The following is a 12971-nucleotide window of genomic DNA, read 5'->3' on the forward strand; positions in this document are numbered from 1 at the left end:
GAGGATAGGATGTTCCTCGTTATCGTTGCCGACCTGACTAAGTATCACACCCATACCCCTGTTGCTTGCGTCACACTGAACTATGAATTCCTTTCCGAGTCTGGCGCGCGAAGCACAGGACGAGAAACCAATAGCGTTTCCAAATTTTGGAAGGCGTTCTCTTTGTCCTTACCCCAGTGCACACTATTCGGTGCTCCCTTTCGGAGGGCGTCTGTTAAAGGACTTGCCATTTCCGAGTAATTCGGAATGTACCGCTGATAGTACCCCACAAGTCCCAAAAATGAACGAATGTCTGTTTTCATGTTTTTGCGCGTGGCTGTGAAAATGCTCCAATCGCAGCTATGCTATTTTCAGCTCAGCCGGCTGTCTCATGCCCTGACCGACAACATGGCCCAGATAAGTAACCTGCGAAAAGCCAAACCTACACTTTTCTGCCTTCATCGTTAAGCCGGCTTCCCTCAATCAAGAGAACACTTGTTTGAGGTGCGATACGTGCTGTTCCCAGCTGTCTGAAAAAATTGCTACATCATCAAGATATAGCAAGGCGAATTCCTGCAAGTCTTTTAGGACAATATTTATTAACTTAGAGAAGCTAAATGGCGCTTTCTTCAGCCCGAAGCTGAGGGCGAGAGGGCGAAAAGTGCCTACAGGTGAGATAAATGCGGCATAGCGGCTGGCACTTTCTGAAAGGGGAACTTGCCAGTATCCCCGCACGAGATCTATAGTTGAAATGTATTTAGCAGCGCTAACTCTTTACATTTGTTCCTCAATGTTGGGTATCGGGTACAGCTGATCCCTAGTGATGGCAGTTAACTTGCCGTAATCAACACACAGACGAGGGTCTTTATTAGGGGTTTCCACAAGTATTAGTGGTGACGTGTAGTCACACTCAGCAGGCTCAATAACTTCCAACTCTAGCATGCGCTGTATCTCTGCCTCCATAATTTCTGTTTTGGAGACACCATGTAAGGCTTTGATCTTACGGGTTCAGTTGATGTCAGCTCTACTTCATGCGTTATTAGTTTGGTTCTATCTGGCCGATCGCTGAATCTGTCGAGATATTCCCCTAACGTTCCTTTTAGCTCATTAGCTGCTCGGGTCTAAGAGTGTGCGAGCTTACCGAATGTTTTACTGCTTCTAGGCTGATTTCAGAGTTGGAGGTCGCCTTACACTCATTAAACTTGGTACTAGTGTCATCCTGCTCTTTGATGGTACAGTTAACGACTCCACTAAGCTCTACATATGGCTTCATCAAATTGCAGTGGTACATCCTCACCTCCATCCTGTGACCGGCCATTTTCAGAGCATTGTTAGTAGCTGAAAGTTTGTAGAACACTTTAACAGGCCCATCCCAGTGAACTTCAAACTTGTTCTTTCTTGAAGGTTTGAGGATCGTTACCTGGTCTCCGGCGTTAAACGTACGTAGCCTCGCATTCTTGTCGTAATAAAGTTTGGCGTTCTTTTGAGCTACTCCCCTGTTCTTTTCGACTAGTTCTTGGGTTGCACTTGGCCGTTACAGTAGATTTAGCACGTATTCTACCCCTGTTAAGACTCTCTCTTTCCTCCCACATCTCCCAACATTCTTAGTGGAGAACGGAGTGTCCTCCCATACACTAGTTCTGCTGGCGAGAGCCCTGTAGCCTCAAGAGGAACCGTATGCAATGCAAACAAAGTCGCCGGAAAACAATTCTCCCAGTCCTCCTTGTGCTCGTAACAGAGTGCACGCAAAACTCGCTTAAGCACCGAATGCCACCTCTCGACATTGTTTGACTGAGGGTGATATACACAACTGTGTATTAACTTTACCCCGCACTTCTGCAAGAATGTGGAAGTCAGTGCGCTCGTGAATACTGACCCTTGATCTGCCTGAATTTCGGCTGGAAACCCAACTCGTACAAACACTGTCAAAAGCGCGTCTACTACTTCGGTGGAGCTGAGCTCTTTCAAAGGAATTGCTTCTGGAAACTTGGTAGCTGGACACAGCATGGTAAACAAGTACCTGTAGCCCGATTTTGTTTTTGGAAGAGGCCCTACCGTGTCTATTACAAGTCGTCTGACACCTTTACTGGAGCTTTCCATGTCTCTCCTGGTTTACCCGAGCAGGCGTCGCATGATCTTACAAAGTTATCTACGTCTTTGAAACAGCCAGGCCAGTAGTATTCCATAAGCAATCTTTCCTTCGATTTGTTTATGCCTAGGTGGCCAGACCACCCATTTCCATGACAGACTCAAAAGGTCCTCCCTGTACTTAGTAGGTACGACTAACTGATCTAGAATCCTACCCTTTCGGTCCCTGTAGTGCCGATACAACAATCCTCCTCTCTTGTATTGTCACGTTGCACCTAGCAATGCCTTCTTTAGATGTGTGATGCAATTTAGCTGTCAATCTTTTGCTCGGCTGCCAGTGACCCTCTGTCCACACGTAAGAGCTCATCAAAGTTCTTTGAGGCCGGTGATAGTAACGACCCTGCCAGCTGGCAGGCTTTCCTCAACCGTTTTTTCGTCCGTCGCGCCTAGCTTGGATTCGGTTACTGAAGTTACCTCTCTGGCTACTTCTGCTGGAGCAGCCTTTGCATTTTCAGCCGAAAGCGAAGCGATCTTATGAGCTTGGCCTTGCGTCAATGCCTGTACTACGCCCTTTCTCAGTTTAAGCCCTTTGTCACGCAGTGACTGATCCAACTGATTCGAAAAAATGTAAGGTTACTGCAGCGACAAATATTTGGAAACTGCAGCTTCAGTCACTAGCTCCCCGAATGGTCCACTGATTTTGACTTTGGCCATGGGCAGACACACGCTGTGTTCTTCAACAACTTGTTTAATCCATGCTACTTCTCCAGTGAAGTTATCTACCATCACGTGAGACGGATGGACAATGTCCATTGTGGCGGCACTGTCTCGCAGCACCCGGCATGGTTTGCCATTAACTTGCAGGTTGTGAAGATATGAGCTTAAAAGTTCCATATTCTCGTCTTTTTCATTCCACGTAGGAGAAAACTACGCTAGGCTTTCCGCAGTTTACAGTGATAGTCCCAGGTTCGAATTCAGACACGGGTTTTGCCCCGAGCAGGCATCTCTTCATCCCAGTGTTAACTGTGCAGACAATGGCCGCCCATTCGTGCAGGACTTCTAAGCCCCGTGAGACGGCCGCCAGCCATCTTTTCCCAGGAGTTCCGCCGCTTCTAACAAGCTGTGGCGGCCACGGCGAATCCACGAACGACACTTGGTCCGCCGACCGCGTTTAGTCATAGCGGCGCCGTGGGGGTGTTGATGTGGCACACCGTCGTCCCTACAAAACGAGTCGCTGCGGCAGGTGGGGAAGGCTTCCATGGTCGCTTCTGGGAAGCTCGCCACAGTTGCAACTGCGGCTGGCTGGGAAAATTTTGTAGGTCGGTACCCTTGCAAGCCGTTTGTAACAGGGCCATGTTGTATTGTTACTGGTCTCAACATGTCAAGTCAGTCTTTCTCGACATTAATGAAATGACATACTGTCAGATACTACAAACTTGAGAATCGGAGGGTTTTAATAGGTATAGCTCGTTGCCCTTTGGAAGTGCACTACTGAAGCACTTATTCAAATCTAGCAGCCTGTGCACCACCCTCCTCCTCCCGTCCCCTGGACCACTACTGCCGTCGCTAACTCGTGGTGTGTGCCGGACAATCACCCTATCTGCTTCGCATGTAAGTATCCCGGTCATGTCGCAAGGTTCTGCCGCTGCCGATCGCAGGTGTCCGATCACGATCGGCGAGCACCTTACGTGCCACCTGATCCTAATGCGCCTTACAGACCCATCACCAGCTCGCTCCCAGACTGATCGCCGTCCTCGCTTCAAACGCCTCCGGTCACCCTCCCCACGTCGCTGATCGCTTTCCCCTATGCATGACGACCCGTCTCTAACTAAGAGGGAAACTAGACGACGCAGTTCCTGAGGCAAGAACTGCGCAAGTGTCGACATGCTGAAGTCCTTCTCCTTTACCTGCCAATGTCATTGATATGTTCATCGAAGATCTGGCTACAGTCGCCCTCGTCGATACCAGCGCCGCTATTTTAGTTATGGATGCGAGGTTTTGCCGCTCGCTTCGTAAAGTGACACGTCTGTCTGGATTGTCCCTTCGAACGGTGAGTGCTCAACCCATTCGCCCTACCGCTGCTTGTACTGCCCGTGTGGCCATACAGGACGTTTTATACACGATTGAGTTCATAGTTCTTTCATCATACTCCCACGCCCTTATTCTAGGATGGGATTTTCTCTCATGCCACAATGCCATCATCAATTGCGCTCGGGTTGAGATTGAACTTTTCCAACCTGGTGACCTGGCCTCGGCCGATGCTCATCCTGCCGCTAAAATTGCCGAGAAAAAAGGCACCTGTATTCCCCCGTGCTCTTCAGCATTCGTACCACTCTTCTGTAGTACCATATCGAACGGAACGGTTTTCTTCATGCCCTCTCATCACTTTGTTACCCGAAAAGCGCTTCCTTTGCGCTTTGCAGCTCTTGACCATGGGGCCGGTGTCAGCAGGATTCCCGTTTACAATCATCTTTCATCACCGCTATCCCTGCTCCGCCGCGAATGCCTTGGTTACGTCGAGTCGGTCAATCCAACACAAATTGTCTCCATCCTCGACGAAGTGCCTTCTACTGCCGTCCATGAACTGAGTGCCCTCTCAGTACCCGACTCAACGTGGACTGGTGTGTTCAGCCTATTCATCGCTGAAGATCTGACACATTCACAGAGATCTCAACTTCTCACAATCCTTCAGCACTTCCACCGTTCTTTCGACATTGCACAAACATCTCTTGGCCGTGCATCGACGGTCTAGCATTACATCGGCACTGGCTCTCACTCACCGATGCGACAAAGACCATATTGCGTGCCTGCTACGGAACGTCACGTCATTGCAGACCAGGTCGATGACATACTTCGTCGAGGCGTGATTCAACCTTCACAGAGCCCATGGACCTCTCCCGCGGTCCTCATCACAAAGAAAGACGCTTACATCCGCTTATGTGTTGATTTTCGACGGTTTAACAATATCACGCTGAAGGACATCTACCCATTACCACACATCGATGATGCTCTGGACTGTTTGCAGGGAGCAGAGTTCTTTTCTTCGCTGGATTTGTGGTCAGACTATTGACAGGTTTCGATAGCAGAGGCCGATCGCCCGAGAACTGCCTTTGTTACACGAGACGGCTTGCATGAATTCACCATCATGCCTTTTGGACTTTGCAACACACCTGCTACGTTTGAAAGAATGATGGATAATGTTCTGTGTGGCCTCAAATAGAAAATCTGTCTTTGCTATCTTGACGACATCGTGGCGTTCGCCCCCGATTTCGCAACGCACCTGCTCTGCCTCCAGTATGTACTCACTTGCTTGACCAACGCCGGGTCGCAACTTAACTTGAAGAAGTGTCGATTTGCTGTTCGTCAGCTCACAATTTTAGGCCATGTCGTGTCAACGGAGGGCATTCGCCTGGATCCCGAGAAGCTATGTGCTGTTACTGCGTTCCCAAAACCTACCACTATGAAAGAGCTATGCAGTTTCATCGGCCTCTGGTCTTACTTCCGGCGATTTGTTTGAAACTTTGCACGAATTATATTGCCTCCCACGCAGCTCCTTGGTGGCACTAGAGATCTTTCAGTATGGTCTACAGAGTGTGAAGACGCCTTCACAACCTTGCACAGTCTTCTCACAATGCCCCCCATTCTTTGCCATTTTGACCCTCAAGCGCCAACCGAAATCCATACCGATGCAAGCAGTGTAGGCCTTGGCGCTGTGTTGGCACAGCGTCAACCTGGTCACACAGAATACGTTGTCGCATACGCGAGTCGCACGTTAACCAAGGCAGAGACCAATTTGAGCGTTACAGAAAAGGAGTGTTTGGCCATTGTGTGGGCGCTTGGCAAGTGTCGCCCATATTTATACGGCTGATCGTTTGACGAAGTGACCGACCACCACGCATTATGTTGGCTGTCGATGCTCAAAGACCCATCGGGCCACCTTGCCCGCTGGGCATTGCGAATTCAAGAATATGACATCGGCATGGTTTACCATGCGAAAGCACTCCCAACGCTGATGTTCTATCCTGATCAACGCTTCCCCCAAAGGCCAGTCACGACTCCTCCTGTGAGTGCACATTGTCCTCTCTGGTCTTTGACGCTACCGCTACTGCACAGCGTAATGATCCCTGGACTGCATCTCTGCTCGACCTTCTCTCAGATATGTCGAAAGTTCCAGTGTCACGTACGTTTCAGCGCCTTTTTTACGGCCGTCATCCTTTGCACACAATTGACACCATTCTGCCCTAATGGCTGGACCCATCCGAATGCCTGCTGATCTTAGAAGTCTCCAGACATGCTGAAGAATGTCGCCAGCTGGCCCGCCGATTCACCTCGGACGACCAGAACCGTGAAAAAGCCGTTCACGACGCCCAGAACTCGACTCCCACTTTTCTGCAGGGCGTCTTTGTCTGGTTGTTAGTGCCACACTGCACGCCTGGGCTCGCTTCAAAAATCCTTCCGAAGTACGACTGGCCATACCGCATTCCCGAGAGAACATCATCTGTTAATTACCTGGTTGAGCCACTAATGCTGCCGTCCTACATGCAACGTCGTAACCGCGAAGTTGCTCATGCTCAGAGTCTCAAGCCATATCACCATTCTACCATCCTTCTAGAAAACAGTCACCAGAATGGCTCCTTTATTTCCGCGGGGCCATTGTAAAGAAGATAACGAATGTGAGCGCAGAGTCAGCAGCATCTGCAGTATCAAGCACGCAGCAGAAGCTCAAGCTAGGGGACTGTACTCAATGCATCCTAGAAGCGGCTGTCGTTACTAACCTCATTAAATCTCGTTTATTAGATATATAAACTGGTAATTTTCACAATTTGTACACTTGCTAAAAAACCCAACTGGACACCTGAGCTTGGTGTATATAATATTTTGTTGTCCTCGGAACGAATGGAAACATGCAAGTCACCACACAAAAAATAAAAACTATCAGTTTGTTTTCCGCCTACTATGACGTTTTGACTGAGAAAGCCATTTAATTTGTCCTGTGAGGCGTGCAATAATTGCTGTGCCATATTATTATATTGCACAACACAGGACACAGTAGACAACCATTATTAAACCTCAGAAGAAATTCATAGCACAATGCATATGATCAGGCACATAGCCTTTTATTGCATTTTCTTAATTCGTGTTTTTTTTTTAAATTGTCAACTATAACAATATTGCACAAAGGTACTGCACTGAAATACTATACTAGTACATATTTAAAAAGCACGACTTCATACTACAATAATAATCAATCAATCAAATGTTTATTATAGTGCCCAGGAACAAACAGCTAGAGAGCCTTTGTACTGGTGCACTTAAAAAGCAATATGCGAGACAAAATTTACAGAGAACACAAATTGGGAAAAAGAAAATGCGGAACCGTAAAAGGGAGTTAATCGCAACACGTGATTATCTACATATATACAAAACAGAGGAAATGAAACTATAAAATATGTCAATACAGGCACGATACTTATTCCATGCTTTTTTGGAGTCAGGTCATATATAGGACAGTCTTTAATGCAACAAGGCCAGGCAGAGAATGCGGAATCTTGCCTGGTATACTGTTGCAGCAGGAAAAATTGCGTGTGATCAAGCAGCTTTGGGGAATGTATAATGCCATGGACCACCTTATATAATAACAAAAGGTCTGATTAATTAAGTCTTGAGTCTAGAGGTGCGAGTTGAGGTATATTTGAGAAGGCTGAACTACGGTCGCCAGAATGGCAAAAGTGTTGCTTGAAGATATCAATTTATTCTGGACGCGTTCAATGAGGTCAGAAATACATTTGCACATTGCACCCCAATCTACAGAGGCATACGCTAGTAGTGAAAGGCACACAGCAAAATACAATTTCAGAAACAGAACAGGTGACTGGAAATCATGCAATATACAACATACAATTCCAAGGGCATGAAGGGCACGTTGCGCACATTTAATGTGTGAAGAGATGCTAAGCGTTTTGTCGAAGTACACACCATGATCTTATGACCTTTCATTTCATCAACCCTGGGCAGTAGATCATCCCAAAGGGTGTATGAAAATTGCACAAGGCGTCTTTTCAGCATATAACTTGATACCATAGTTTTGGAAGCATTTAACAGTACCTTATTGTTTCTACACCAGTTTGATGTCAATGCAGTCGTGAACACTGCTGACAGACTTAAATAGCTTTAAGTCGTTTGCATACAAAGCCATGCTGTTCATCTATTAAAATGTTCTTAGCACTAACCGAAAGCAAGGAATGCAATATTGATTCAAACACTTTTGATGCACTGCAGAGGATAGATATAGGCTGGTAGTCAGTAACTGCACTTCTGGCACCCGACTTGTGCACGGGCAGTATCCATGCTACTTTCCAAGTACTAGAAAATGGACTAGACTTCAGGAAACTATTGAAGATGGTTGTGAGAACAGGGACAGTACACTTCCTTATATAAGTATTAAGCAATGCAGGAGAAATACCACCAGCACCACAAGAAAGGGAAGGTCTGAGGCGCTTCATACACTTAAAAACAAGGTCATCATTGACTGATAGCGTATACACAAAGCCAGACTGAGAAGGAAGGTTACTTGAAGCATCTTTTACACTATTTACAGGAGATAAATGTTCTGCAAAGGCATTAGCAGTGTTTTAAGACAACATCACTATTTCCATCAAGAAGACATACATCTTGTGTGCTCTCTTTAGAAGAGAGAGCACACGAAGGTCCAGAAATATTTTGAGCAGCTTTGCTGCGGCTGATAGCATGGCAGCACTTTTCTCAGTGCTAATAGAAGGTTTGTTATTGCGGGCTCAGTCATTCATCTTTACAGAATGCATTTATTTCAAGCGCATATGCTGTGTATAAGCATGATGTTGCAGTAGAAGTGTTAACTTGTTAATTAAACACACTCTGTGAAGATGCATCAGGAACTTGGTTTTGAGTTAATCTTTTTCCTGACTATAGTTTATACTAGTATCACAGGGAGAAAGATCTTCGTGGAAGCTGAAGAGATTTTGGCAGTCTAAGCATGGACTGAACAAAGCACTGATGACACTTTGCAACGCACTCACACTATCTGCTCTTTCAATAAACAAAAAGAGATCAAAAGCCAATTACAGTTTCATTGACTCAGTACGTTCAACTTCTAAAGCAGCAATCCTGGTACACGTGGCTGCATGCATAGGTCTTGCATGATGCAGGCCCTCCTATGCATTGCACACAGTGCACATATTGCAAACAGATCCTTTCTTTTTACACTGCTCAAGTACAAGGACACAGACTCAAACATAAACATGACAGCACTGTGTCATGTTTCCTTCAGTGCATCAGCGTTCTTGAGTGCTGCACGAGCAATTTAACCCCAACTAGCTCATAAGACGCCTGCACTTAAAAGAAGAGTTAAGGAATACTGTTAACTTGTACTGAACTGAATTCCACATGCCGAATCGAAGAGTGCACTGTCAGCTGAAATGAACAGCATGGCTGACGATGCACTTCCCATTGTTTGGCTACTAGGATCTTTCGCTTTCAAAAGTTATCTTTGCTGCTGGAAACAGTGCAAAACTCGCCCATTAAACTTGAGTCACCAAAGACCACATAATTCCCACACAAAACATGCTGAGGTTTACCACCTGAAGTTCCACACGGTTCAGTCACCACACCACATGAAGTCAGGAGTGCTATATTTTAAATCGCTGCAATGCAAACTTTACTGAAAAACTCATTTCTTTCAACAGAGTTTCTCAGCTGGCCTTGTTCACTTGCCAGTCATGAAATTGGCGGTCGGTGAGTACTGATGATTCGGAAGCATGTTTCCATTCGTTCCGAGGACAACAAAATATTATATACACCAAGCTCAGGTGTCCAGTTGGGTTTTTTAGCAAACTATCGCACTGAGGCCGGCGGAACCGAGTGGGCAGGTTGGATTTGTTGTCATTCAAACTCGGCACGGATTCACATCACACTGCCACAACCCATGGTCGTCGGTCCTGTCGTTGTTAGCCTAGTATGACAACACTGTCTTTTAGGAAGTCTCGCGCGCATTGTGCGCCCAAAGAACTGGACGACCGTTGGTGATGGCGTCTTCACATCAGCAGCCATCACAGGCATAGCAGCCGAAGGCCGCAATTGGTGCACGATATTCTAGCATCGGCAGTCTACCAAATCTCTGTGTTAGGACGCGTCAGCCTGTTCGCAACAGATACTTCTCGACGGATTTGATGCATCGGCGTGTGCCGACGCATGCCAATGGTTGGGCCTTAAGGGTTGGTTCTCAACAAAAAGACAACACATTGCTCTTCTACATTCAAAAGAAGTACCGTGCAGTCCACTTATAATGATGCCACATATAACAATATACAGGGTGTTTCAGCGAACACTTTCAAAAATCTTTAAAAGTTGCCTGTGGTTGATATCACAATGCTAGTTCATGAGCTGGTCTACTCGAAGCGGCGGACAATACTTGCACAAACAATTTAGATACAAAATCGGCTAATTAATAAAAATTCACTAATTAAGTTTTTAACTGATTACGTTATGGCCCTTACTGTAATTTACCAATTCTAGCCATGGAGTTCGCAAGGCGGATCCACTTGGAACGAATTTTCAAGATGACACCGGTTTCGAGATATAAATTCCCGAACTTTGCGGAGATGTGCATTGGAATTCCAGTTTATTTGTCAACGAAACGTCGTTTCATGCACTGAAGCACACAACTGGAACGCAAATGCATTTCTCTGCAAAGTTTGGGAATTTATATCTCGAAACTGGTGTCGTCCTGAGAATTCGTTCGAAGTGAATCCGCCTTGCGAAGTGCGCTGCTATAATTCGTAAATTGCAATATGGGTCATACGATAAGTAGCTAAAAAGTTAGTGAATTCTTGTTAGACGATTTTGCATTTTAATTTTTTGTGCGATAGTGTCCGCCGCTTCGAGTAGACCGGCTCATAAACTATAATTGAGCTATCTTCCACAGGTAACCTTTAAAAAATTTTAGAACTGTTCGCTGAAACACCCTGTATAGCTTACAACAATGAGTCAACTTAAGAGTACCAACTTTTGCATTAGGGCTACTAGAAAAATACCCATATATACTAATATGTTATTCACAGCATATCGGATATAAGAATAAAAATTTTGCATTCTGAATGGCGTTTTCCAGCAGAATAATCGTGACATTTGAGTTGCTTAGTTCCCCTTAAACGAACAATGCCTGCGCGAGTTTGTACTTGTACCTGCACTACCGTGCAGTGCATCTTGTTTGACACAGATTCACAAAGCCACGGAGAGCATCACGAGTTGGCACAGCGTGCCACAAGATGACGCCAGGTGCATCGTGCGCGTCTGTATCACCCACAGTCATGCTCCGCACACCCAGAGAGGGAAAAAAAGGGGCAAAAGAAAGAAAAGTGAAGCAGCGCCCGGCATTTCTACAATCTCTCCCTCTCTCAATGAACACGGAAATGCGCCACAGTAGCAGGGAAGCAGCTCGAAGCAGCAGTAGTATGGTTCCATAGTGGTAGCAGCACACAGCCCTGTAAGTGGAAGATGGCGCCAACAATGCGCAAGGCTGTGTGGCTTGAGAAGAAGATGCAAATTATGCAAGACTAAGTACTAGCTTGTGTCGTTGATTATATAAATGATTCTAAAAACTTGGAGCGCATCGATCAAGAAGGCTGGAACCAGTGGCCATGTTGATCAACAAAAAAAAGCAGGCTTTGTGCACCACAGCAAAATCCTCCATGGGCGAAACCAACACGGTGGAAGCCACTGACATTACCGAGCTCGGGGAACGTGTCGCTGTGGACGATGAAAACAGGTGGTGCTTCAGGAGTTCCGAGTGCACATAGTGGTGCCTCGTTCTGCTAAGAGATCTCCGACGGGGCGATTGTGGTCACGACAACAGACAGTTGAGTTGTGCAATGGAGGTGATGACAGCCACAGCAGTGACACCAAGATTTGCAATTGCCTGCCTTGACACCGAGCCCAATGTTCATGCAAAGTACACTGTCGTCAATCCAGTCACTCATTGATTTCACGCATGTTAAATTATTGCCACCTGTGTTCGTGCAGCACCTTGACACAATGCACACTGTGGTTAACCCTTTCACTGTCGGACCTTTCTGGCCGTGACGAACCCCCAGTGTCGGCTTGGTTTCAGGGAACGAGCATAACGGGAAATGAACATAGCAACTTATTTTTGATTATGATTGGTATACAAATAACATAGTCAATGCAATATGCACATTTCAGTGTTTTGCTGCTGTTGTTAGTAAACATTATCATCAGCCTAACTATGACATCCGTTCAACAACCGAATCTGACGATGCGGAACCCATCTCTTCCTTGCATGAGACGCTGTCCAAGTCCAAATCCGAGCTCGGCTCGTATTCTGAATCGGAAGAGCCACCACTCCAATGAGCAGACGAAGGTCCCGCGCGCCTCAGCTATCCGAAAGTAACCGCGCGCAGGAAGGATGCGCTTTCAGTCGCCAGCACAACGGAGAGAAATGGGACGTTGTGTGATCAAGAAGACATAGGGAGATGGAAAAAGGCTAAAACAAAGTTCGAAGGGCTTTACGTTTACTGTTGCAAGTCGGAAGCGAGGGTGCGGCGAGAGAGCGAAAACAGCAATCGAGTCACTCTTTTCGGAGAGGCAACGGCACGTGCGCCTGAACTTGACGCGCCGTAGCAGACCCACCAACAGAAGAAAAATAAAAACCTTCAAACCAGCGGAGATGGCAGAACAACCCTTGAACCCATAACCACACGCGCGCGACGCATGATCCAGCGAACGCGGAGCCACCGCGCCACTCAGAAAAGAGAAAGTGGGGAGTGGCAGTCGAACCGTACTCTTCAATACATGCACTAACACAGGTCGAGGTCAAGAGATGGCGTGGCCCGTTTAGGAGCGCCAGCTTC

General features: G+C 46.6%; 1 protein-coding gene across 1 annotated transcript in view; it reads right to left on the bottom strand.

Annotated features, from left to right (window-relative positions):
* The window catches only part of Phb1 (prohibitin 1), a 97670-nt gene that overhangs the window by 12346 nt on the left and 72353 nt on the right, over positions 1–12971 (bottom strand). The gene's annotated exons all lie outside the window — the stretch shown is intronic.

Source organism: Dermacentor andersoni, chromosome 1 (genome assembly GCF_023375885.2).
Source record: "Dermacentor andersoni chromosome 1, qqDerAnde1_hic_scaffold, whole genome shotgun sequence".
In the NCBI taxonomy this organism is placed as follows: Eukaryota; Metazoa; Arthropoda; class Arachnida; order Ixodida; family Ixodidae; genus Dermacentor; species Dermacentor andersoni.